This window comes from Chiloscyllium punctatum, chromosome 13, assembly GCF_047496795.1.
Source record: "Chiloscyllium punctatum isolate Juve2018m chromosome 13, sChiPun1.3, whole genome shotgun sequence".
In the NCBI taxonomy this organism is placed as follows: Eukaryota; Metazoa; Chordata; class Chondrichthyes; order Orectolobiformes; family Hemiscylliidae; genus Chiloscyllium; species Chiloscyllium punctatum.
Window position 1 is genome coordinate 44662577 of NC_092751.1, and position 25861 is coordinate 44688437.

The window sequence follows — 25861 nt, forward strand, 5'->3', positions numbered from 1 at the left end:
ACATTGACAGAGTGGTATCTGTGTGCTCTTCCCTGGGTGTGTTACATTGACAGAATGGGGTCAGTCTGTTCTCCCATTGTGTGTTACATTGACAGAGTGGGGTCAGTCTGCTCTTCCCTGGGTGTGTTACAATGACAGAGTGGGGTCAGTGTGCACATCACTCGGTGGGTTACATTGACAGAGTGGGGTCAGTCCGCTCTTCCCTGGGTGTGTTACATTGGCAGAGTGGGGTCAGTCTGCTCTTCCCTGGGTGTGTTACACTGACAGAGTGGAGTCAGTCTGCTCTTCCCTGGGTGTGTTACATTGACAGAGTGGGGTCAGTCTGCTCTTCCCTGGGTGTGTTACATTGTCAGAGTGCGGTCAGTCTGCTCTTCCCTGGGTGAGTTACATGGAGGGAGAGGTGTCAGTCTGCTCTTCACTGGGTGGGTTACATTGACAGAGTGGGGTCAGTCCGCTCTTCTCTGGGTGTGTTACATTGACAGAGTGGGGTCAGTCTGTGCTTCTCTGGGTTTGTTACTTTGACAGAGTGGGGTCAGTCTGCTCTTCCCTGGGTGTGTTACACTGACAGAGTGGGGTCAGTCTGTTCTTCCCTGGGTGTGTTACATTGACAGAGTGGGGTCAATCTGCTCTTCCCTGGGTGTGTTACATTGACAGAGTGGGGTCAGTCTGCTCTTCCCTGGGTGTGTTGCATTGACAGAGTGGCGTCAGTCTGCTCTTCCCTGGGTGTGTTACATTGACAGAGTGGGGTCAGTCTGTTCTTCCCTGGGTGTGTTACATTGACAGAGTGGGTTCTGTCTGCTCTTCCCTGGGTGCGTTATATTGACAGGGTGGGGTCAGTCTGCTCTTCCCCGGGAGTTTTACATTGATGGAGTGGGGTCAGTCTGCTCTTCCCTGGGTGTGTTACATTGAAAGAGTGGGGTCAGTCTGCTCTTCCCTGGGTGAATTACACGGAGGGAGAGGGGTCAGTCTGCTCTTCCCTGGGTGTGTTACATTGACAGAGTTGGGTCAGTCTGCTCTTCCCTGGGTGTGTTACATTGACAGAGTGGGGACAGTCTGCTCTTCCCTGGGTGTGCTACATTGACAGAGTGAGGTCAGTCTGCTCTTCCCTGAGTGTGTTACTTTGACAGAGTGGGAAGAGTCTGCTCTTCCCTGAGTGTGTTACTTTGACAGAGTGGGGTCAGTCTGTTCTTCCCTAGGTGAGTTACTTTGAGAGAGAGGGGTCACTCTGGTCTCCCCTGGGTGTGTTACATTGACAGAGTTGGGTGAGTCTGCTCTTCCCTGGGTCTGTGATAATGACAGAGTGGGGTCAGTCTGCTCTTCCCTGGGTGGGTTTCATTGACTGAGTGTGGTCAGTCTGCTCTTCCCTGGGTGGGTTACATTGAAAGAATGGGGTCAGTCTGCTTTTCCCTGGGTGAGTTACATGGAGGGAGAGGGGTCAGTCTGCTCTTCACTGGGCGGGTTACATTGACAGAGTGGGGTCAGTCCGCTCTTCCCTGGGTGTGTTACATTGACAGAGTGGGGTCAGTCTGCTCTTCCCTGGGTGTGTTACACTGACAGAGTGGGGTCAGTCTGCTCTTCCCTGGGTGTGTTACATTGACAGAGTGGGGTCAGTCTGCTCTTCCCTGGGTGTGTTACACTGACAGAGTGGGGTCAGTCTGCTCTTCCCTGGGTGTGTTACATTGACAGAGTGGGGTCAGTCTGCTCTTCCCTGGGTGTGTCACATTGACAGAGTGGGGTCAGTCTGCTCTTCCCTGGGTGTGTTGCATTGACAGTATAGGGTCAGTCTGCTCTTCCCTGGGTGTGTTACATTGACAGAGGTTGGTCAGTCTGCTCTTCCCAGGGTCTGTGATATTGACAGAGTGGGGTCAGTCTGCTCTTCCCTGGGTGTGTTACATTGACAGAGTGGGGTCAGTCTGCTTTTCCCTGGGTGTGCTACATTGACAGGGTGGGGTCAGTCTATCTTCCCTGGGTGAGTTACATGGAGAGAGAGGGGTCAGTCTGCTCTCCCCTGGGTGTGTTGCATTGACAGAGTGGGGTCAGTCTGCTCTTCCCTGGGTGTGTTACATTGAAAGAGTGGGGAAAGTCTGCTCTTCCCTGGGTGTGTTACATTGACAGAGTGGGGTCAGTCTGCTCTTCCCTGGGTGTGTTACATTGACAGAGTGGGGAAAGTCTGCTCTTCCCTGAGTGTGTTACATTGACAGAGTGAGGTCAGTCTGCTCTTCCCTGAGTGTGTTACATTGACAGAGAGGGGTCAGTCTGCTCTTCCCTGGCTGTGTTACAATGACAGAGTGGGGTCAGATTGCTCTTCCTTGGGTGTGTTACTTTGACAGAGTGGGGTCAGTCTGCTCTTCCCTGAGAGTCTCACATTGACAGCGTGCGGTCAATCTGCTCTTCGCTGAGAGTGTCACATTGACAGTGTGGGGTCAGTCTGCTCTTCACTGAGAGTGTCACATTGACAGATTGGGGTCAGTCTGCTCTTCCCTGGGTGTGTGACATTGACAGATTGCGGTCAGTCTGCTCTTCCCTCGGTGAGTTACATGGAGGGAGAGGGGTCAGTCTGCTCTTCACTGGGTGGGTTACATTGACAGAGTGGGGTCAGTCCGCTCTTCTCTGGGTGTGTTACATTGACAGAGTGGGGTCAGTCTGCGCTTCTCTGGGTTTGTTACTTTGACAGAGTGGGGTCAGTCTGCTCTTCCCTGGGTGTGTTACACTGACAGAGTGGGGTCAGTCTGCTCTTCCCTGGGTGTGTTACATTGACAGAGTGGGGTCAATCTGCTCTTCCCTGGGTGTGTTACATTGACAGAGTGGGGTCAGTCTGCTCTTCCCTGGGTGTGTTGCATTGACAGAGTGGGGTCAGTCTGCTCTTCCCTGGGTGTGTTACATTGACAGAGTGGGGTCAGTCTGTTCTTCCCTGGGTATGTTACATTTACAGAGTGGGGTCTGTCTGCTCTTCCCTGGGTGTGTTACATTGACAGAGTGGGGTCAGTCTGCTCTTCCCTGGGTGTGTTACATTGACAGATTGGGGTCAATCTGCTCTTCCCTGGGTGTGTTACATTGACAGAGTGGGGTACGTCTGCTCTCCCCTGGGTGTCTGACATTGACAGATTGGGGTCAGTCTGCACTACCCTGGGTGTGTTACATTGACAGAGTGGTATCTGTGTGCTCTTCCCTGGGTGTGTTACATTGACAGAATGGGGTCAGTCTGTTCTCCCATTGTGTGTTACATTGACAGAGTGGGGTCAGTCTGCTCTTCCCTGGGTGTGTTACAATGACAGAGTGGGGTCAGTGTGCACATCACTGGGTGGGTTACATTGACAGAGTGGGGTCAGTCCGCTCTTCCCTGGGTGTGTTACATTGGCAGAGTGGGGTCAGTCTGCTCTTCCCTGGGTGTGTTACACTGACAGAGTGGAGTCAGTCTGCTCTTCCCTGGGTGTGTTACATTGACAGAGTGGGGTCAGTCTGCTCTTCCCTGGGTGTGTTACATTGTCAGAGTGCGGTCAGTCTGCTCTTCCCTGGGTGAGTTACATGGAGGGAGAGGGGTCAGTCTGCTCTTCACTGGGTGGGTTACATTGACAGAGTGGGGTCAGTCCGCTCTTCTCTGGGTGTGTTACATTGACAGAGTGGGGTCAGTCTGTGCTTCTCTGGGTTTGTTACTTTGACAGAGTGGGGTCAGTCTCCTCTTCCCTGGGTGTGTTACACTGACAGAGTGGGGTCAGTCTGTTCTTCCCTGGGTGTGTTACATTGACAGAGTGGGGTCAATCTGCTCTTCCCTGGGTGTGTTACATTGACAGAGTGGGTTCAGTCTGCTCTTCCCTGGGTGTGTTGCATTGACAGAGTGGCGTCAGTCTGCTCTTCCCTGGGTGTGTTACATTGACAGAGTGGGGTCAGTCTGTTCTTCCCTGGGTGTGTTACATTGACAGATTGGGTTCTGTCTGCTCTTCCCTGGGTGCGTTATATTGACAGGGTGGGGTCAGTCTGCTCTTCCCCGGGTGTTTTACATTGATGGAGTGGGGTCAGTCTGCTCTTCCCTGGGTGTGTTACATTGAAAGAGTGGGGTCAGTCTGCTCTTCCCTGGGTGAATTACACGGAGGGAGAGGGGTCAGTCTGCTCTTCCCTGGGTGTGTTACATTGACAGAGTTGGGTCAGTCTGCTCTTCCCTGGGTGTGTTACATTGACAGAGTGGGGACAGTCTGCTCTTCCCTGGGTGTGCTACATTGACAGAGTGAGGTCAGTCTGCTCTTCCCTGAGTGTGTTACTTTGACAGAGTGGGAAGAGTCTGCTCTTCCCTGAGTGTGTTACTTTGACAGAGTGGGGTCAGTCTGTTCTTCCCTAGGTGAGTTACTTTGAGAGAGAGGGGTCACTCTGGTCTCCCCTGGGTGTGTTACATTGACAGAGTTGGGTGAGTCTGCTCTTCCCTGGGTCTGTGATAATGACAGAGTGGGGTCAGTCTGCTCTTCCCTGGGTGGGTTTCATTGACTGAGTGTGGTCAGTCTGCTCTTCCCTGGGTGGGTTACATTGAAAGAATGGGGTCAGTCTGCTTTTCCCTGGGTGAGTTACATGGAGGGAGAGCGGTCAGTCTGCTCTTCACTGGGTGGGTTACATTGACAGAGTGGGGTCAGTCCGCTCTTCCCTGGGTGTGTTACATTGACAGAGTGGGGTCAGTCTGCTCTTCCCTGGGTGTGTTACACTGACAGAGTGGGGTCAGTCTGCTCTTCCCTGGGTGTGTTACATTGACAGAGTGGGGTCAGTCTGCTCTTCCCTGGTTGGGTTACATTGTCAGAGTGGGGTCAGTCTGCTCTTCCCTGGGTGTGTTGCATTGACAGTATAGGGTCAGTCTGCTCTTCCCTGGGTGTGTTACATTGACAGAGGTTGGTCAGTCTGCTCTTCCCAGGGTCTGTGATATTGACAGAGTGGGGTCAGTCTGCTCTTCCCTGGGTGTGTTACATTGACAGAGTGGGGTCAGTCTGCTTTTCCCTGGGTGTGCTACATTGACAGGGTGGGGTCAGTCTATCTTCCCTGGGTGAGTTACATGGAGAGAGAGGGGTCAGTCTGCCCTCCCCTGGGTGTGTTGCATTGACAGAGTGGGGTCAGTCTGCTCTTCCCTGGGTGTGTTACATTGAAAGAGTGGGGAAAGTCTGCTCTTCCCTGGGTGTGTTACATTGACAGAGTGGGGTCAGTCTGCTCTTCCCTGGGTGTGTTACATTGACAGAGTGGGGAAAGTCTGCTCTTCCCTGAGTGTGTTACATTGACAGAGTGAGGTCAGTCTGCTCTTCCCTGAGTGTGTTACATTGACAGAGAGGGGTCAGTCTGCTCTTCCCTGGCTGTGTTACAATGACAGAGTGGGGTCAGATTGCTCTTCCTTGGGTGTGTTACATTGACAGAGTGGGGTCAGTCTGCTCTTCCCGCGGTGTGTAACATTGACAGAGTTAGGTCAGTCTGCTCTTCCCTGGGTGAGTTGCATTGACAGGGTTGGTTCAGTCTGATATCCACTGGGTGTGATACATTGACAGAGTGGGGTCAGACTGCTATTCCCTGAGTATGTTACATTGACAGAGTGGGGTGTGTCTGCTCTTCCCTGGGTGTGTTACATTGACAGGGTGGGGTCAGTCTGCTCTTCCCTGGGTGTGTTAAATTGACAGAGTGGGGTCAGTCTGCTCTTCCCTGGGTGTGTTGCATTGACAGAGTGGGGTCAGTCTGATCTTCCCTGGGTATGTTGCATTGACAGAGTGGGGATAGGTCTGCTCTTCCCTGGGTGGGTTACATTGACAGAGTGGGGTCAGTCTGTTCTTCCCTGGGTGTGTTACTTTGACAGAGTGGGGTCAGTCTGCTCTTCCCTGAGAGTCTCACATTGACAGCGTGCGGTCAATCTGCTCTTCGCTGAGAGTGTCACATTGACAGTGTGGGGTCAGTCTGCTCTTCACTGAGAGTGTCACATTGACAGATTGGGGTCAGTCTGCTCTTCCCTGGGTGTGTGACATTGACAGATTGCGGTCAGTCTGCTCTTCCCTCGGTGAGTTACATGGAGGGAGAGGGGTCAGTCTGCTCTTCACTGGGTGGGTTACATTGACAGAGTGGGGTCAGTCCGCTCTTCTCTGGGTGTGTTACATTGACAGAGTGGGGTCAGTCTGCGCTTCTCTGGGTTTGTTACTTTGACAGAGTGGGGTCAGTCTGCTCTTCCCTGGGTGTGTTACACTGACAGAGTGGGGTCAGTCTGCTCTTCCCTGGGTGTGTTACATTGACAGAGTGGGGTCAATCTGCTCTTCCCTGGGTGTGTTACATTGACAGAGTGGGGTCAGTCTGCTCTTCCCTGGGTGTGTTGCATTGACAGAGTGGGGTCAGTCTGCTCTTCCCTGGGTGTGTTACATTGACAGAGTGGGGTCAGTCTGTTCTTCCCTGGGTGTGTTACATTTACAGAGTGGGGTCTGTCTGCTCTTCCCTGGGTGTGTTACATTGACAGAGTGGGGTCAGTCTGCTCTTCCCTGGGTGTGTTACATTGACAGATTGGGGTCAATCTGCTCTTCCCTGGGTGTGTTACATTGACAGAGTGGGGTAAGTCTGCTCTCCCCTGGGTGTCTGACATTGACAGAGTGGGGTCAGTCTGCTCTTCCCTGGGTGTGTTACATTGACAGATTGGGGTCAATCTGCACTACCCTGGGTGTGTTACATTGACAGAGTGGTATCTGTCTGCTCTTCCCTGGGTGTGTTACATTGACAGAATGGGGTCAGTCTGTTCTCCCATTGTGTGTTACATTGACAGAGTGGGGTCAGTCTGCTCTTCCCTGGGTGTGTTACAATGACAGAGTGGGGTCAGTGTGCACATCACTGGGTGGGTTACATTGACAGAGTGGGGTAAGTCTGCAGTTCACTGTGTGAGTAATTTTGCAGAAGAGGACATTCTGCTCTTCTCTGGGTGGGTTACATTGACAGAGTGAGGTCAGTCTGCTCTTCCCTGGGTTTGTTACATTGACAGAGTTTGGTCAGTCTGCTCTTCCCTGGGTGTGTTACATTGACAGAGTTGGGTCAGTGTGCTCTGCACAGGGCGTGTCGCATTGACAGAGTGGGGTCAGTCTGCTCTTTTGTGGGTGTGTTATATTGACAGAGCGAGGTTAGTCTGCTCTTCCCAGGGCGTGTCACATTGTCAAAGTGGGGTCAGTCTGCTCTTTTATGGGTGGGTTACATTGACAGAGTGGGGTCAGTCTGCTCTTCCCTGGGTGTGTTACATTGGCAGAGTGAGGTCAGTCTGCTCTTCCCTGGGTTTGTTACATTGACACAGTGGGGTCAGTCTGCACCTCCCTGGGTGTGTTACATTGACAGAGTGAGGTCAGTCTGCTCTTCCCTGGGTTTGTTACATTTACAGGGTGTGGTCAGTCTACTCTTCCCTGGGTGTGTTACATTGACAGAGTGGGGTAAGACTGCAGTTGACTGTGTGAGTAATTTTGCAGAAGCGGTCATTCTGCTCTTCTCTGGGTGGGTAACATTGACAGAGTGAGGTCAGTCTGCTCTTCCCTGGGTTTGTTAAATTGACAGAGTGGGGACAGTCTGCTCTTCCCTGGGTGTGTTACAGTGACAGGGTGGGTTCAGTCTGCTCCTCCCTGGGTGTGTTACATTGACAGAGTTGGGTCAGTCTGCTTTTCCCTGCGTGTGTTACATTGACAGAGTGGGGTAAGACAGCAGTTGACTGTGTGAGTAATTTTGCAGAAGCGCTCATTCTGCTCTTCTCTGGTTGGGTTACATTGACAGAGTGAGGTCAGTCTGCTCTTCCCTGGGTGTGTTACAGTGACAGATTGGGGTCAGTCTGCTCTTCCCTGGGTGTGTTACATTGACAGAGTGGGGTCAGTCTGCTCTTCCCTGGGTGTGTTACATTGACAGAGTGATGTCAGTCTGCTCTTCCCTGGGTGTGTTACATTGACAGATTGGGGTCAGTCTGTTCTTCCCTGAGTGTGTTACATTGACAGAGTGGGGTCAGTCTGTTCTTCCTTGGGTGTGTTAAATTAACAGTGTTGGGTCAGTCTGCTCTTCCCTGGGTGTGTTACATTGACAGAGTGGGGTCAGTCTGCTCCTCCCTGGGTGTGTTAAATTGACAGAGTGGGGTCAGTCTGTTCTCCCCTTGGTGTGTTACATTGACAGAGTGGTATCTGTCTGCTCTTCCCTGGGTGTGTTAAATTGACAGAGTGGGGTCAGTCTGTTCTCCCATTGTGTGTTACATTGACAGTGTGGGGTCAGTCTGCTCTTCCCTGGGTGTGTTACAATGACAGAGTGGGGTCAATGTGCACTTCACTGGGTGGGTTACATTGACGGAGTGGGGAAGTCTGCAGTTCACTGTGTGAGTAACTTTGCAGAAGAGGTCATTCTGCTCTTCTCTGGGTGGGTTACATTGACAGAGTGAGGTCAGTCTACTCTTCCATGGGTTTGTTACATTGACAGAGTTTGGTCAGTCTGCTCCTCCCTGGGTTTGTTACATTGACAGATTGGGGTCAGTCTTCTCTTTCCTGGGTGTGTTACATTGACAGATTGGGGTCAGTCTGCTCTTCCCTGAGTGTGTTACATTGACAGAGTGGGGTCAGTCTGTTCTTCATTGGGTGTGTTAAATTGACAGCGTTGGGTCAGTCTGCTCTTCCCTTGGTGTGTTACATTGACAGAGTGGCGTCAGTCCGTTCTGCCCTGCGAGTGTTACAGTGACAGGGTGGTGTCAGTCTCCTCTCCCCTGGGTGTGTTACATTGACAGAGTGGGGGTCAGTCTGCTTTTCCCAGGGTGTGTTACATTGACAGAGTGTGGTCAGTCTGCTCTTCCCTGGGTGTGTTACATTGACAGAGTGGGGACAGTCTGCTCTTCCCTGGGTGTGCTACATTGACAGAGTGAGGTCAGTCTGCTCTTCCCTGGTTGAATTACACGGAGGGAGAGGGGTCAGTCTGCTCTTCCCTGGGTGTGTTACATTGACAGAGTTGGGTCAGTCTGCTCTTCCCTGGGTGTGTTACATTGACAGAGTGGGGACAGTCTGCTCTTCCCTGGGTGTGCTACATTGACAGAGTGAGGTCAGTCTGCTCTTCCCTGAGTGTGTTACTTTGACAGAGTGGGAAGAGTCTGCTCTTCCCTGAGTGTGTTACTTTGACAGAGTGGGGTCAGTCTGTTCTTCCCTAGGTGAGTTACTTTGAGAGAGAGGGGTCACTCTGGTCTCCCCTGGGTGTGTTACATTGACAGAGTTGGGTGAGTCTGCTCTTCCCTGGGTCTGTGATAATGACAGAGTGGGGTCAGTCTGCTCTTCCCTGGGTGGGTTTCATTGACTGAGTGTGGTCAGTCTGCTCTTCCCTGGGTGGGTTACATTGAAAGAATGGGGTCAGTCTGCTTTTCCCTGGGTGAGTTACATGGAGGGAGAGGGGTCAGTCTGCTCTTCACTGGGTGGGTTACATTGACAGAGTGGGGTCAGTCCGCTCTTCCCTGGGTGTGTTACATTGACAGAGTGGGGTCAGTCTGCTCTTCCCTGGGTGTGTTACACTGACTGAGTGGGGTCAGTCTGCTCTTCCCTGGGTGTGTTACATTGACAGAGTGGGGTCAGTCTGCTCTTCCCTGGTTGGGTTACATTGTCAGAGTGGGGTCAGTCTGCTCTTCCCTGGGTGTGTTGCATTGACAGTATAGGGTCAGTCTGCTCTTCCCTGGGTGTGTTACATTGACAGAGGTTGGTCAGTCTGCTCTTCCCAGGGTCTGTGATATTGACAGAGTGGGGTCAGTCTGCTCTTCCCTGGGTGTGTTACATTGACAGAGTGGGGTCAGTCTGCTTTTCCCTGGGTGTGCTACATTGACAGGGTGGGGTCAGTCTATCTTCCCTGGGTGAGTTACATGGAGAGAGAGGGGTCAGTCTGCCCTCCCCTGGGTGTGTTGCATTGACAGAGTGGGGTCAGTCTGCTCTTCCCTGGGTGTGTTACATTGAAAGAGTGGGGAAAGTCTGCTCTTCCCTGGGTGTGTTACATTGACAGAGTGGGGTCAGTCTGCTCTTCCCTGGGTGTGTTACATTGACAGAGTGGGGAAAGTCTGCTCTTCCCTGAGTGTGTTACATTGACAGAGTGAGGTCAGTCTGCTCTTCCCTGAGTGTGTTACATTGACAGAGAGGGGTCAGTCTGCTCTTCCCTGGCTGTGTTACAATGACAGAGTGGGGTCAGATTGCTCTTCCTTGGGTGTGTTACATTGACAGAGTGGGGTCAGTCTGCTCTTCCCGCGGTGTGTAACATTGACAGAGTTAGGTCAGTCTGCTCTTCCCTGGGTGAGTTGCATTGACAGGGTTGGTTCAGTCTGATATCCACTGGGTGTGATACATTGACAGAGTGGGGTCAGACTGCTATTCCCTGAGTATGTTACATTGACAGAGTGGGGTGTGTCTGCTCTTCCCTGGGTGTGTTACATTGACAGGGTGGGGTCAGTCTGCTCTTCCCTGGGTGTGTTAAATTGACAGAGTGGGGTCAGTCTGCTCTTCCCTGGGTGTGTTGCATTGACAGAGTGGGGTCAGTCTGATCTTCCCTGGGTATGTTGCATTGACAGAGTGGGGATAGGTCTGCTCTTCCCTGGGTGGGTTACATTGACAGAGTGGGGTCAGTCTGTTCTTCCCTGGGTGTGTTACTTTGACAGAGTGGGGTCAGTCTGCTCTTCCCTGAGAGTCTCACATTGACAGCGTGCGGTCAATCTGCTCTTCACTGAGAGTGTCACATTGACAGTGTGGGGTCAGTCTGCTCTTCACTGAGAGTGTCACATTGACAGATTGGGGTCAGTCTGCTCTTCCCTGGGTGTGTGACATTGACAGATTGCGGTCAGTCTGCTCTTCCCTCGGTGAGTTACATGGAGGGAGAGGGGTCAGTCTGCTCTTCACTGGGTGGGTTACATTGACAGAGTGGGGTCAGTCTGCTTTTCCCTGGGTGTGTTACATTGACAGAGTGAGTTCAGTCTTCTCTTCCCTGGGTGTGTTACATTGACAGAGGTTGGTCAGTCTGCTCTTCCCAGGGTCTGTGATATTGACAGAGTGGGGTCAGTCTGCTCTTCCCTGGGTGTGTTACATTGACAGAGTGGGGTCAGTCTGCTTTTCCCTGGGTGTGCTACATTGACAGGGTGGGGTCAGTCTATCTTCCCTGGGTGAGTTACATGGAGAGAGAGGGGTCAGTCTGCCCTCCCCTGGGTGTGTTGCATTGACAGAGTGGGGTCAGTCTGCTCTTCCCTGGGGGTGTTACATTGAAAGAGTGGGGAAAGTCTGCTCTTCCCTGGGTGTGTTACATTGACAGAGTGGGGTCAGTCTGCTCTTCCCTGGGTGTGTTACATTGACAGAGTGGGGAAAGTCTGCTCTTCCCTGAGTGTGTTACATTGACAGAGTGAGGTCAGTCTGCTCTTCCCTGAGTGTGTTACATTGACAGAGAGGGGTCAGTCTGCTCTTCCCTGGCTGTGTTACAATGACAGAGTGGGGTCAGATTGCTCTTCCTTGGGTGTGTTACATTGACAGAGTGGGGTCAGTCTGCTCTTCCCGCGGTGTGTAACATTGACAGAGTTAGGTCAGTCTGCTCTTCCCTGGGTGAGTTGCATTGACAGGGTTGGTTCAGTCTGATATCCACTGGGTGTGATACATTGACAGAGTGGGGTCAGACTGCTATTCCCTGAGTATGTTACATTGACAGAGTGGGGTGTGTCTGCTCTTCCCTGGGTGTGTTACATTGACAGGGTGGGGTCAGTCTGCTCTTCCCTGGGTGTGTTAAATTGACAGAGTGGGGTCAGTCTGCTCTTCCCTGGGTGTGTTGCATTGACAGAGTGGGGTCAGTCTGATCTTCCCTGGGTATGTTGCATTGACAGAGTGGGGATAGGTCTGCTCTTCCCTGGGTGGGTTACATTGACAGAGTGGGGTCAGTCTGTTCTTCCCTGGGTGTGTTACTTTGACAGAGTGGGGTCAGTCTGCTCTTCCCTGAGAGTCTCACATTGACAGCGTGCGGTCAATCTGCTCTTCGCTGAGAGTGTCACATTGACAGTGTGGGGTCAGTCTGCTCTTCACTGAGAGTGTCACATTGACAGATTGGGGTCAGTCTGCTCTTCCCTGGGTGTGTGACATTGACAGATTGCGGTCAGTCTGCTCTTCCCTCGGTGAGTTACATGGAGGGAGAGGGGTCAGTCTGCTCTTCACTGGGTGGGTTACATTGACAGAGTGGGGTCAGTCCGCTCTTCTCTGGGTGTGTTACATTGACAGAGTGGGGTCAGTCTGCGCTTCTCTGGGTTTGTTACTTTGACAGAGTGGGGTCAGTCTGCTCTTCCCTGGGTGTGTTACACTGACAGAGTGGGGTCAGTCTGCTCTTCCCTGGGTGTGTTACATTGACAGAGTGGGGTCAATCTGCTCTTCCCTGGGTGTGTTACATTGACAGAGTGGGGTCAGTCTGCTCTTCCCTGGGTGTGTTGCATTGACAGAGTGGGGTCAGTCTGCTCTTCCCTGGGTGTGTTACATTGACAGAGTGGGGTCAGTCTGTTCTTCCCTGGGTGTGTTACATTTACAGAGTGGGGTCTGTCTGCTCTTCCCTGGGTGTGTTACATTGACAGAGTGGGGTCAGTCTGCTCTTCCCTGGGTGTGTTACATTGACAGAGTGGGGTAAGTCTGCTCTCCCCTGGGTGTCTGACATTGACAGAGTGGGGTCAGTCTGCTCTTCCCTGGGTGTGTTACATTGACAGATTGGGGTCAGTCTGCACTACCCTGGGTGTGTTACATTGACAGAGTGGTATCTGTCTGCTCTTCCCTGGGTGTGTTACATTGACAGAATGGGGTCAGTCTGTTCTCCCATTGTGTGTTACATTGACAGAGTGGGGTCAGTCTGCTCTTCCCTGGGTGTGTTACAATGACAGAGTGGGGTCAGTGTGCACATCACTGGGTGGGTTACATTGACAGAGTGGGGTAAGTCTGCAGTTCACTGTGTGAGTAATTTTGCAGAAGAGGACATTCTGCTCTTCTCTGGGTGGGTTACATTGACAGAGTGAGGTCAGTCTGCTCTTCCCTGGGTTTGTTACATTGACAGAGTTTGGTCAGTCTGCTCTTCCCTGGGTGTGTTACATTGACAGAGTTGGGTCAGTGTGCTCTTCACAGGGCGTGTCGCATTGACAGAGTGGGGTCAGTCTGCTCTTTTGTGGGTGTGTTACATTGACAGAGCGAGGTTAGTCTGCTCTTCCCAGGGCGTGTCACATTGTCAAAGTGGGGTCAGTCTGCTCTTTTATGGGTGGGTTACATTGACAGAGTGGGGTCAGTCTGCTCTTCCCTGGGTGTGTTACATTGGCAGAGTGAGGTCAGTCTGCTCTTCCCTGGGTTTGTTACATTGACACAGTGGGGTCAGTCTGCACCTCCCTGGGTGTGTTACATTGACAGAGTGAGGTCAGTCTGCTCTTCCCTGGGTTTGTTACATTTACAGAGTGTGGTCAGTCTACTCTTCCCTGGGTGTGTTACATTGACAGAGTGGGGTAAGACTGCAGTTGACTGTGTGAGTAATTTTGCAGAAGCGGTCATTCTGCTCTTCTCTGGGTGGGTTACATTGACAGAGTGAGGTCAGTCTGCTCTTCCCTGGGTTTGTTAAATTGACAGAGTGGGGACAGTCTGCTCTTCCCTGGGTGTGTTACAGTGACAGGGTGGGTTCAGTCTGCTCCTCCCTGGGTGTGTTACATTGACAGAGTTGGGTCAGTCTGCTTTTCCCTGCGTGTGTTACATTGACAGAGTGGGGTAAGACTGCAGTTGACTGTGTGAGTAATTTTGCAGAGGCGCTCATTCTGCTCTTCTCTGGTTGGGTTACATTGACAGAGTGAGGTCAGTCTGCTCTTCCCTGGGTGTGTTACAGTGACAGATTGGGGTCAGTCTGCTCTTCCCTGGGTGTGTTACATTGACAGAGTGAGGTCAGTCTGCTCTGCCCTGGGTGTGTTACATTGACAGAGTGAGGTCAGTCTGCTCTTACCTGGGGGTGTTACATTGACAGATTGGGGTCAGTCTGCTCTTCCCTGGGTGTGTTACATTGACAGAGTGAGTTCAGTCTTCTCTTCCCTGGGTGTGTTACATTGACAGAGTGGGGTCAGTCTGCTCTTCCCTGGGTGTGTTACATTGACAGAGTGATGTCAGTCTGCTCTTCCCTGGGTGTGTTACATTGACAGATTGGGGTCAGTCTGCTCTTCCCTGAGTGTGTTACATTGACAGAGTGGGGTCAGTCTGTTCTTCCTTGGGTGTGTTAAATTAACAGTGTTGGGTCAGTCTGCTCTTCCCTGGGTGTGTTACATTGACAGAGTGGGGTCAGTCTGCTCCTCCCTGGGTGTGTTAAATTGACAGAGTGGGGTCAGTCTGTTCTTCCCTTGGTGTGTTACATTGACAGAGTGGTATCTGTCTGCTCTTCCCTGGGTGTGTTACATTGACAGAGTGGGGTCAGTCTGTTCTCCCATTGTGTGTTACATTGACAGAGTGGGGTCAGTCTGCTCTTCCCTGGGTGTGTTACAATGACAGAGTGGGGTCAATGTGCACTTCACTGGGTGGGTTACATTGACGGAGTGGGGAAGTCTGCAGTTCACTGTGTGAGTAACTTTGCAGAAGAGGTCATTCTGCTCTTCTCTGGGTGGGTTACATTGACAGAGTGAGGTCAGTCTACTCTTCCATGGGTTTGTTACATTGACAGAGTTTGGTCAGTCTGCTCTTCCCTGGGTTTGTTACATTGACAGATTGGGGTCAGTCTTCTCTTTCCTGGGTGTGTTACATTGACAGATTGGGGTCAGTCTGCTCTTCCCTGAGTGTGTTACATTGACAGAGTGGGGTCAGTCTGTTCTTCATTGGGTGTGTTAAATTGACAGCGTTGGGTCAGTCTGCTCTTCCCTTGGTGTGTTACATTGACAGAGTGGCGTCAGTCTGTTCTTCCCTGCGAGTGTTACAGTGACAGGGTGGTGTCAGTCTGCTCTCCCCTGGGTGTGTTACATTGACAGAGTGGTGGTCAGTCTGCTTTTCCCAGGGTGTGTTACATTGACAGAGTGTGGTCAGTCCGCTCTTCCCAGGGCGTGTCACATTGACAGAGTGGGGTCAGTCTGAACTTTTATTGGTGGGTTACATTGACAGAATGAATTCAGTCTGCTCTTCCCTGCGTGTGTTGCATTGACAGAGTGGGGTCAGTCTGCTCTTCCCTGGGTGTGTTACATTGACAGAGTGGGGTCAGTCTGTTCTCCCATTGTGTGTTACATTGACAGAGTGGGGTCAGTCTGCTCTTCCCTGGGTGTGTTACAATGACAGAGTGGGGTCAATGTGCACTTCACTGGGTGGGTTACATTGACAGAGTGGGGTAAGTCTGCAGTTCACTGTGTGAGTAACTTTGCAGAAGAGGTCATTCTGCTCTTCTCTGGGTGTGTTACATTGACAGAGTGATGTCAGTCTGCTCTTCCCTGGGTTTGTTACATTGACAGAGTTTGGTCAGTCTGCTCTTCCCTGGGTGTGTTACATTGACAGAGTTGGGTCAGTGTGCTCTTCCCAGGGCGTGTCACATTGACATAGTGGGGAGAGTCTGCTCTTTTATGGGTGGGTGACATTGACAGAGTGGGGTCAGTCTGCTCTTCGCTGGGTGTGTTACATTGACACAGTGGGGTCAGTCTGCACCTCCCTGGGTGTGTTACATTGACAGAGTGAGGTCAGTCTGCTCTTCCCTGGGTTTGTTACATTTACAGAGTGTGGTCAGTCTACTCTTCCCTGGGTGTGTTACATTGACAGAGTGGGGTAAGACTGCAGTTGACTGTGTGAGTAATTTTGCAGAAGCGGTCATTCTGCTCTTCTCTGGGTGGGTTACATTGACAGAGTGAGGTCAGTCTGCTCTTCCCTGGGTTTGTTAAATTGACAGAGTGGGGACAGTCTGCTCTTCCCTGGGTGTGTTACAGTGACAGGGTGGGTTCAGTCTGCTCCTCCCTGGGTGTGTTACATTGACAGAGTTGGGTCAGTCTGCTTTTCCCTGCGTGTGTTACATTGACAGAGTGGGGTAAGACTGCAGTTGACTGTGTGAGTAATTTTGCAGAGGCGCTCATTCTGCTCTTCTCTGGTTGGGTTACATTGACAGAGTGAGGTCAGTCTGCTCTTCCCTGGGTGTGTTACAGTGACAGATTGGGGTCAGTCTGCTCTTCCCTGGGTGTGTTACATTGACAGAGTGAGGTCAGTCTGCTCTGCCCTGGGTGTGTTACATTGACAGAGTGAGGTCAGTCTGCTCTTACCTGGGGGTGTTACATTGACAGATTGGGGTCAGTCTGCTCTTCCCTGGGTGTGTTACATTGACAGAGTGAGTTCAGTCTTCTCTTCCCTGGGTGTGTTACATTGACAGAGTGGGGTCAGTCTGCTCTTCCCTGGGTGTGTTACATTGACAGAGTGATGTCAGTCTGCTCTTCCCTGGGTGTGTTACATTGACAGATTGGGGTCAGTCTGCTCTTCCCTGAGTGTGTTACATTGACAGAGTGGGGTCAGTCTGTTCTTCCTTGGGTGTGTTAAATTAACAGTGTTGGGTCAGTCTGCTCTTCCCTGGGTGTGTTACATTGACAGAGTGGGGTCAGTCTGCTCCTCCCTGGGTGTGTTAAATTGACAGAGTGGGGTCAGTCTGTTCTTCCCTTGGTGTGTTACATTGACAGAGTGGTATCTGTCTGCTCTTCCCTGGGTGTGTTACATTGACAGAGTGGGGTCAGTCTGTTCTCCCATTGTGTGTTACATTGACAGAGTGGGGACAGTCTGCTCTTCCCTGGGTGTGTTACAGTGACAGGGTGGGTTCAGTCTGCTCCTCCCTGGGTCTGTTACATTGACAGAGTTGGGTCAGTCTGCTCTTCCCTGGGTGGGTTACATTGACGGAGTGGGGAAGTCTGCAGTTCACTGTGTGAGTAACTTTGCAGAAGAGGTCATTCTGCTCTTCTCTGGGTGGGTTACATTGACAGAGTGAGGTCAGTCTACTCTTCCATGGGTTTGTTACATTGACAGAGTTTGGTCAGTCTGCTCTTCCCTGGGTTTGTTACATTGACAGATTGGGGTCAGTCTTCTCTTTCCTGGGTGTGTTACATTGACAGATTGGGGTCAGTCTGCTCTTCCCTGAGTGTGTTACATTGACAGAGTGGGGTCAGTCTGTTCTTCATTGGGTGTGTTAAATTGACAGCGTTGGGTCAGTCTGCTCTTCCCTTGGTGTGTTACATTGACAGAGTGGCGTCAGTCTGTTCTTCCCTGCGAGTGTTACAGTGACAGGGTGGTGTCAGTCTGCTCTCCCCTGGGTGTGTTACATTGACAGAGTGGTGGTCAGTCTGCTTTTCCCAGGGTGTGTTACATTGACAGAGTGTGGTCAGTCCGCTCTTCCCAGGGCGTGTCACATTGACAGAGTGGGGTCAGTCTGAACTTTTATTGGTGGGTTACATTGACAGAATGAATTCAGTCTGCTCTTCCCTGCGTGTGTTGCATTGACAGAGTGGGGTCAGTCTGCTCTTCCCTGGGTGTGTTACATTGACAGAGTGGGGTCAGTCTGTTCTCCCATTGTGTGTTACATTGACAGAGTGGGGTCAGTCTGCTCTTCCCTGGGTGTGTTACAATGACAGAGTGGGGTCAATGTGCACTTCACTGGGTGGGTTACATTGACAGAGTGGGGTAAGTCTGCAGTTCACTGTGTGAGTAACTTTGCAGAAGAGGTCATTCTGCTCTTCTCTGGGTGTGTTACATTGACAGAGTGATGTCAGTCTGCTCTTCCCTGGGTTTGTTACATTGACAGAGTTTGGTCAGTCTGCTCTTCCCTGGGTGTGTTACATTGACAGAGTTGGGTCAGTGTGCTCTTCCCAGGGCGTGTCACATTGACATAGTGGGGAGAGTCTGCTCTTTTATGGGTGGGTTACATTGACAGAGTGGGGTCAGTCTGCTCTTCGCTGGGTGTGTTACATTGACAGAGTGGGGTCAGTCTGATCTTCCCTGGTTGTGTTACATTGACAGAGTGAGTTCAGTCTGCTCTTCCCTGGGTGTGTTACATTGACAGAGTGGGGTCAGTCTCCTCTTCCCTGGGAGGGTTACATTGACAGAGTGGGGTCAGTCTTCTCTTCGCTGGGTGTGTTACATTGACAGATTGGGGTCAGTCTGCTCTTCCCCAAGTTTGTTACATTGACACAGTGGGGTCAGTCTGTTGTTCCCTGGGTGTGTTACATTGACAGAGTGGGGTCAGTCTGCTCTTCCCTGGGTGTGTTACATTGACAGAGTGGGGTCAGTCTGCTCTTCCCTGGGTGTGTTACATTGACAGAGTGGGGTCAGTCTGCTCTTCCCTGGGTGTGTTACATTGACAGAGTGGGGTCAGTCTGCCCTTCCCTAGGTGTGTTCCATTGACAGAGTGGAGTCAGTCTGTTCTTCCCTGGGTGTGTTACATTGACAGAGTGAGGTCAGTCTGCTCTACCCAGGGTGTGTCACATTGACAGAGTGGGGTCAATCTGCTCTTCCCTGGGTGGGTAACATTTACAGAGTGTTGTCAGTCTGCTCTTCCCAGGGGGTGTCACATTGACAGAGTGGGGCCAGTCTGCTCTTTTATGGGTGGGTTACATTGACAGAGTGGGGTAAGTCTGCTATTCCCTGGGTGTGTTACATTGACAGAGTGGGGTCAGTCTGCTCTTCCCTGGGTGTGTTACATTGACTGAGTGGGGTCAGTCTGTTCTTCCCTGGGTGTATTACATTGACAGAGTGGGGTCAGTCTGTTCTTCCCTGGGTGTGTTACATTGACAGAGTGGGTTCAGTCTGCTCTTCCCTGGGTGTGTTACATTGACAGAGTGGGTTCAGTCTGTTCTCCCAGGGTTTGTTACATTGACAGAGTGGGGGTCAGTCTGCTCTTCCCTTGCTGTGTTACAATGACAGAGTATGGTCAGTGTGCACTTCCCTGTGTGTGTTACACTGACAAAGTGGGGGTCAGTCTGCTCTTCCCTGGGTTTGTTACATTGACAGAGTTTGGTCAGTCTGCTCTTCCCTGGGTGTGTTACATTGACAGAGTTGGGTCAGTGTGCTCTTCCAGGGCGTGTCACATTGACAGAGTGGGGTCAGTCTGCTCTTCCCTGGGTGTGTTACATTGACAGAGTGAGGTTAGTCTGCTCTTCCCAGGGCGTGTCACATTGACAGAGTGGGGTCAGTCTGCTCTTTTATGGGTGGGTTACATTGACAGAGTGGGGTCAGTCTGCTCTTCCCTGGGTGTGTTACATTGGCAGAGTGAGGTCAGTCTGCTCTTCCCTGGGTTTGTTACATTGACATAGTGGGGTCAGTCTGTACTTCTCTGGGTGTGTTACATTGACAGAGTGGTATCTGTCTGCTCTTCCCTGGGTGTGTTACATTGACAGAGTGAGGTCAGTCTGCTCTTCCCTGGGTTTGTTACATTTACAGAGTGTGGTCAGTCTACTCTTCCCTGGGTGTGTTACATTGACAGAGTGGGGTAAGACTGCAGTTGACTGTGTGAGTAATTTTGCAGAAGCGGTCATTCTGCTCTTCTCTGGGTGGGTTACATTGACAGAGTGAGGTCAGTCTGCTCTTCCCTGGGTTTGTTACAGTGACAGGGTGGGTTCAGTCTGCTCCTCCCTGGTTGTGTTACATTGACAGAGTTGGGTCAGTCTGCTTTTCCCTGGGTGTGTTACATTGACAGAGTTGGGTAAGACTGCAGTTGACTGTGTGAGTAATTTTGCAGAAGCGGTCATTCTGCTCTTCTCTGGGTGGGTTACATTGACAGAGTGAGGTCAGTCTGCTCTTCCCTGGGTGTGTTACAGTGACAGGGTGGGTTCAGTCTGCTCCTCCCTGGTTGTGTTACATTGACAGAGTGAGTTCAGTCTGCTCTTCCCTGGGTGTGTTACATTGACAGAGTGGGGTCAGTCTGCTCTTCCCTGGGTGTGTTACATTGACAGAGTGAGGTCAGTCTGCTCTTCCCTGGGTTTGTTACATTGACAGATTGGGGTCAGTCTTCTCTTCCCTGGGTGTGTTACATTGACAGATTGGGGTCAGTCTGCTCTTCCCTGAGTGTGTTATATTGACAGAGTGGGGTCAGTCTGTTCTTCCTTGGGTGTGTTAAATTGACAGTGTTGGGTCAGTCTGCTCTTCCCTGGGTGTGTTACATTGACAGAGTGGCGTCAGTCTGTTTTTCCCCGGCAGTGTTACAGTGACAGGGTGGTGTCAGTCTGTTCTTCCCTTGGTTTGTTACATTGACAGAGTGGTATCTGTCTGCTCTTCCCTGGGTGTGTTACATTGACAGAGTGGGGTCAGTCTGTTCTCCCATTGTGTGTTACATTGACAGAGTGCGGTCAGTCTGCTCTTCCCTGGGTGTGTTACAATGACAGAGTGGGGTCAGTCTGTTCTTCCCTGGGTGTGTTACATTGACAGAGTGGGTTCAGTCTGCTCTTCCCTGGGTGTGTTACATTGACAGAGTGGGGACAGTCTGTTCTCCCAGGGTTTGTTACATTGACAGAGTGGGGGTCAGTCTGCTCTTCCCTTGCTGTGTTACAATGACAGAGTGGGGTCAGTGTGCACTTCCCTGTTTGTGTTACATTGACAGAGTGGGGGTCAGTCTGCTCTTCCCAGGGTGTGTTACATTGACAGAGTGTGGTCAGTCTGCTCTTCCCAGGGCGTGTCACATTGACAGAGTGGGGTCAGTCTGCTCTTTTATGGGTGGGTTACATTGACAGAATGAATTCAGTCTGCTCTTCCCTGCGTGTGTTACATTGACAGAGTGGGGTCAGTCTGCTCTTCGCTGGGTGTGTTACATTGATAGAGTGAGGTCAGTCTGCTCTTCTCTGGGTTTGTTACATTGACAGATTGGGGTCAGTCTTCTCTTCCCTGGGTGTTTTACATTGACAGATTGGTGTCAGTCTGCTCTTCCCTGAGTGTGTTACATTGACAGAGTGGGGTCAGTCTGTTCTTCCTTGGGTGTGTTAAATTGACAGTGTTGGGTCAGTCTGCTCTTCCCTGGGTGTGTTAAATTGACAGAGTGGGGTCAGTCTGTTCTTCCCTTGGTGTGTTACATTGACAGAGTTGTATCTGTCTGCTCTTCCCTGGGTGTGTTACATTGACAGAGTGGTTTCAGTCTGTTCTCCCATTGTGTGTTACATTGACAGAGTGGGGTCAGTCTGCTCTTCCCTGGGTGTGTTACAATGACAGAGTGGTGTCAGTGTGCACATCACTGGGTGGGTTACATTGACAGAGTGGGGTAAGTCTGCAGTTCACTGTGTGAGTAATTTTGCAGAAGAGGACATTCTGCTCTTCTCTGGGTGGGTTACATTGACAGAGTTTGGTCAGTCTGCTCTTCCCTGGGTGTGTTACATTGACAGAGTTGGGTCAGTGTGCTCTTCCAGGGCGTGTCACATTGACAGAGTGGGGTCAGTCTGCTCTTCCCTGGGTGTGTTACATTGACAGAGTGGGGTTAGTCTGCTCTTCCCTGGGTGTGTTACATTGACAGAGTGAGGTTAGTCTGCTCTTCCCAGGCCGTGTCACATTGACAGAGTGGGGTCAGTCTGCTCTTTTATGGGTGGGTTACATTGACAGAGTGGGGTCAGTCTGCTCTTCCCTTGGTGTGTTACATTGGCAGAGTGAGGTCAGTCTGCTCTTCCCTGGGTTTGTTACATTGACATAGTGGTGTCAGTCTGTACTTCCCTGGGTGTGTTACTTTGACAGAGTGGGGTCAGTCTGCTGTTCCCTGGGTGTGTTACATTGACAGAGTGGGGTCAGTCTGCACTTCCCTGGGTGTGTTATATTGACAGAGTGTGGTCAGTCTACTCTTCCCTGGGTGTGTTACATTGACAGAGTGGGGTAAGACTGCAGTTGACTGTGTGAGTAATTTTGCAGAAGCGGTCATTCTGCTCTTCTCTGGGTGGATTAAATTGACAGAGTGAGGTCAGTCTGCTCTTCCCTGGGTTTGTTAAATTGACAGAGTGGGGACAGTCTGCTCTTCCCTGGGTGTGTTACAGTGACAGGGTGGGTTCAGTCTGCTCATCCCTGGGTGTGTTACATTGACAGAGTTGGGTCAGTGTGCTCTTCCAGGGCGTGTCACATTGACAGAGTGGGGTCAGTCTGCTCTTCCCTGGGTGTGTTACATTGACAGAGTGAGGTTAGTCTGCTCTTCCCAGGGCGTGTCACATTGACAGAGTGGGGTCAGTCTGCTCTTTTATGGGTGGGTTACATTGACAGAGTGGGGTCAGACTGCTCTTCCCTTGGTGTGTTACATTGGCAGAGTGAGGTCAGTCTGCTCTTCCCTGGGTGTGTTACATTGACAGAGTGGGGTCAGTCTGCACTTCCCTGTGTGTGTTACATTGACAGAGTGTGGTCAGTCTACTCTTCCCTGGGTGTGTTACATTGACAGAGTGGGGTAAGACTGCAGTTGACTGTGTGAGTAATTTTGCAGAAGCGGTCATTCTGCTCTTCTCTGGGTGGGTTACATTGACAGAGTGAGGTCAGTCTGCTCTTCCCTGGGTTTGTTAAATTGACAGAGTGGGGACAGTCTGCTCTTTTATGGGTGGGTTACATTGACAGAATGAATTCAGTCTGCTCTTCCCTGCGTGTGTTACATTGACAGAGTGGGGTCAGTCTGCAGTTCACTGTGTGAGTAATTTTGCAGAAGAGGATATTCTGCTCTTCTCTGGGTGGGTTACATTGACAGAGTGTGGTCAGTCTGCTCTTCCCAGGGTTTGTCACATTGACAGAGTGGGGTCAGTCTGCTCTTTTATGGGTGGGTTACATTGACAGAATGAATTCAGTCTGCTCTTCCCTGCGTGTGTTACATTGACAGAGTGGGGTCAGTCTGCTCTTCCCTGGGTGTGTTACATTGACAGAGTGAGTTCAGTCTGCTCTTCCCTGGGTGTGTTACATTGACAGAGTGGGGCCAGTCTGTTCTTCCCTGGGTGTGTTACATTGACAGAGTGAGGTCAGTCTGCTCTTCCCTGGGTTTGTTACATTGACAGAGTGGCGTCAGTCTTCTTTTCCCTGGGTGTGTTACATTGACAGATTGGGGTCAGTCTGCTCTTCCCTGAGTGTGTTACATTGACAGGGTGGGGAAATTCTGTTCTTCCTTGGGTGTGTTAAATTGACAGAGTGGGGTCAGTCTGTTCTTCCTTGGGTGTGTTAAATTGACAGAGTGGGGTCAGTCTGTTCTTCCCTTGGTGTGTTACATTGACAGAGTGGTATCTGTCTGCTCTTCCCTGGGTGGGTTACATTGACAGAGTGGTTTCAGTCTGTTCTCCCATTGTGTGTTACATTGACAGAGTGGGGTCAGTCTGCTCTTCCCTGGGTGTGTTACAATGACAGAGTGGGGTCAGTGTGCACATCACTGGGTGGGTTACATTGACAGAGTGGGGTAAGTCTGCAGTTCACTGTGTGAGTAATTTTGCAGAAGAGGACATTCTGCTCTTCTCTGGGTGGGTTACATTGACAGAGTGAGGTCAGTCTGCTCTTCCCTGGGTGTGTTACATTTACAGAGTTTGGTCAGTCTGCTCTTCCCTGGGTGTGTTACATTGACAGAGTTGGGTCAGTGTGCTCTTCCAGGGCGTGTCACATTGACAGAGTGGGGTCAGTCTGCTCTTCCCTGGGTGTGTTACATTGACAGAGTGAGGTTAGTCTGCTCTTCCCAGGGCGTGTCACATTGACAGAGTGGGGTCAGTCTGCTCTTTTATGGGTGGGTTACATTGACAGAGTGGGGTCAGTCTGCTCTTCCCTGGGTGTGTTACATTGACATAGTGGGGTCAGTCTGTACTTCTCTGGGTGTGTTACATTGACAGAGTGGTATCTGTCTGCTCTTCCCTGGGTGTGTTACATTGACAGAGTGAGGTTAGTCTGCTCTTCCCAGGCCGTGTCACATTGACAGAGTGGGGTCAGTCTGCTCTTTTATGGGTGGGTTACATTGACAGAGTGGGGTCAGTCTGCTCTTCCCTTGGTGTGTTACATTGGCAGAGTGAGGTCAGTCTGCTCTTCCCTGGGTTTGTTACATTGACATAGTGGTGTCAGTCTGTACTTCCCTGGGTGTGTTACTTTGACAGAGTGGGGTCAGTCTGCTCTTCCCTGGGTGTGTTACATTGACAGAGTGGGGTCAGTCTGCACTTCCCTGGGTGTGTTATATTGACAGAATGTGGTCAGTCTACTCTTCCCTGGGTGTGTTACATTGACAGAGTGGGGTAAGACTGCAGTTGACTGTGTGAGTAATTTTGCAGAAGCGGTCATTCTGCTCTTCTCTGGGTGGGTTACATTGACTGAGTGAGGTCAGTCTGCTCTTCCCTGGGTTTGTTAAATTGACAGAGTGGGGACAGTCTGCTCTTCCCTGGGTGTGTTACAGTGAGAGGGTGGGTTCAGTCTGCTCCTCCCTGGGTGTGTTACATTGACAGAGTTGGGTCAGTTGCTTTTCCCTGGGTGTGTTACATTGACAGAGTTGGGTAAGACTGCAGTTGACTGTGTGAGTAATTTTGCAGAAGCGGTCATTCTGCTCTTCTCTGGGTGGGTTACATTGACAGAGTGAGGTCAGTCTGCTCTTCCCTGGGTGTGTTACAGTGACAGGGTGGGTTCAGTCTGCTCCTCCCTGGTTGTGTTACATTGACAGAGTGAGTTCAGTCTGCTCTTCCCTGGGTGTGTTACATTGACAGAGTGGGGTCAGTCTGCTCTTCCCTGGGTGTGTTACATTGACAGAGTGAGGTCAGTCTGCTCTTCCCTGGGTTTGTTACATTGACAGATTGGGGTCAGTCTTCTCTTCCCTGAGTGTGTTACATTGACAGAGTGGAGTCAGTCTGTTCTTCCCTGGGTGTGTTACATTGACAGAGTGAGGTCAGTCTGCTCTACCCAGGGCGTGTCACATTGACAGAGTGGGGTCAATCTGCTCTTCCCTGGGTGGGTAACATTTACAGAGTGTTGTCAGTCTGCTCATCCCAGGGGGTGTCACATTGACAGAGTGGGGCCAGTCTGCTCTTTTATGGGTGGGTTACATTGACAGAGTGGGGTAAGTCTGCTATTCCCTGGGTGTGTTACATTGACAGAGTGGGGTCAGTCTGCTCTTCCCTGGGTGTGTTACATTGACTGAGTGGGGTCAGTCTGTTCTTCCCTGGGTGTATTACATTGACAGAGTGGGGTCAGTCTGTTCTTCCCTGGGTGTGTTACATTGACAGAGTGGGTTCAGTCTGCTCTTCCCTGGGTGTGTTACATTGACAGAGTGGGTTCAGTCTGTTCTCCCAGGGTTTGTTACATTGACAGAGTGGGGGTCAGTCTGCTCTTCCCTTGCTGTGTTACAATGACAGAGTATGGTCAGTGTGCACTTCCCTGTGTGTGTTACACTGACAGAGTGGGGGTCAGTCTGCTCTTCCCTGGGTTTGTTACATTGACAGAGTTTGGTCAGTCTGCTCTTCCCTGGGTGTGTTACATTGACAGAGTTGGGTCAGTGTGCTCTTCCAGGGCGTGTCACATTGACAGAGTGGGGTCAGTCTGCTCTTCCCTGGGTGTGTTACATTGACAGAGTGAGGTTAGTCTGCTCTTCCCAGGGCGTGTCACATTGACAGAGTGGGGTCAGTCTGCTCTTTTATGGGTGGGTTACATTGACAGAGTGGGGTCAGTCTGCTCTTCCCTGGGTGTGTTACATTGGCAGAGTGAGGTCAGTCTGCTCTTCCCTGGGTTTGTTACATTGACATAGTGGGGTCAGTCTGTACTTCTCTGGGTGTGTTACATTGACAGAGTGGTATCTGTCTGCTCTTCCCTGGGTGTGTTACATTGACAGAGTGAGGTCAGTCTGCTCTTCCCTGGGTTTGTTACATTTACAGAGTGTGGTCAGTCTACTCTTCCCTGGGTGTGTTACATTGACAGAGTGGGGTAAGACTGCAGTTGACTGTGTGAGTAATTTTGCAGAAGCGGTCATTCTGCTCTTCTCTGGG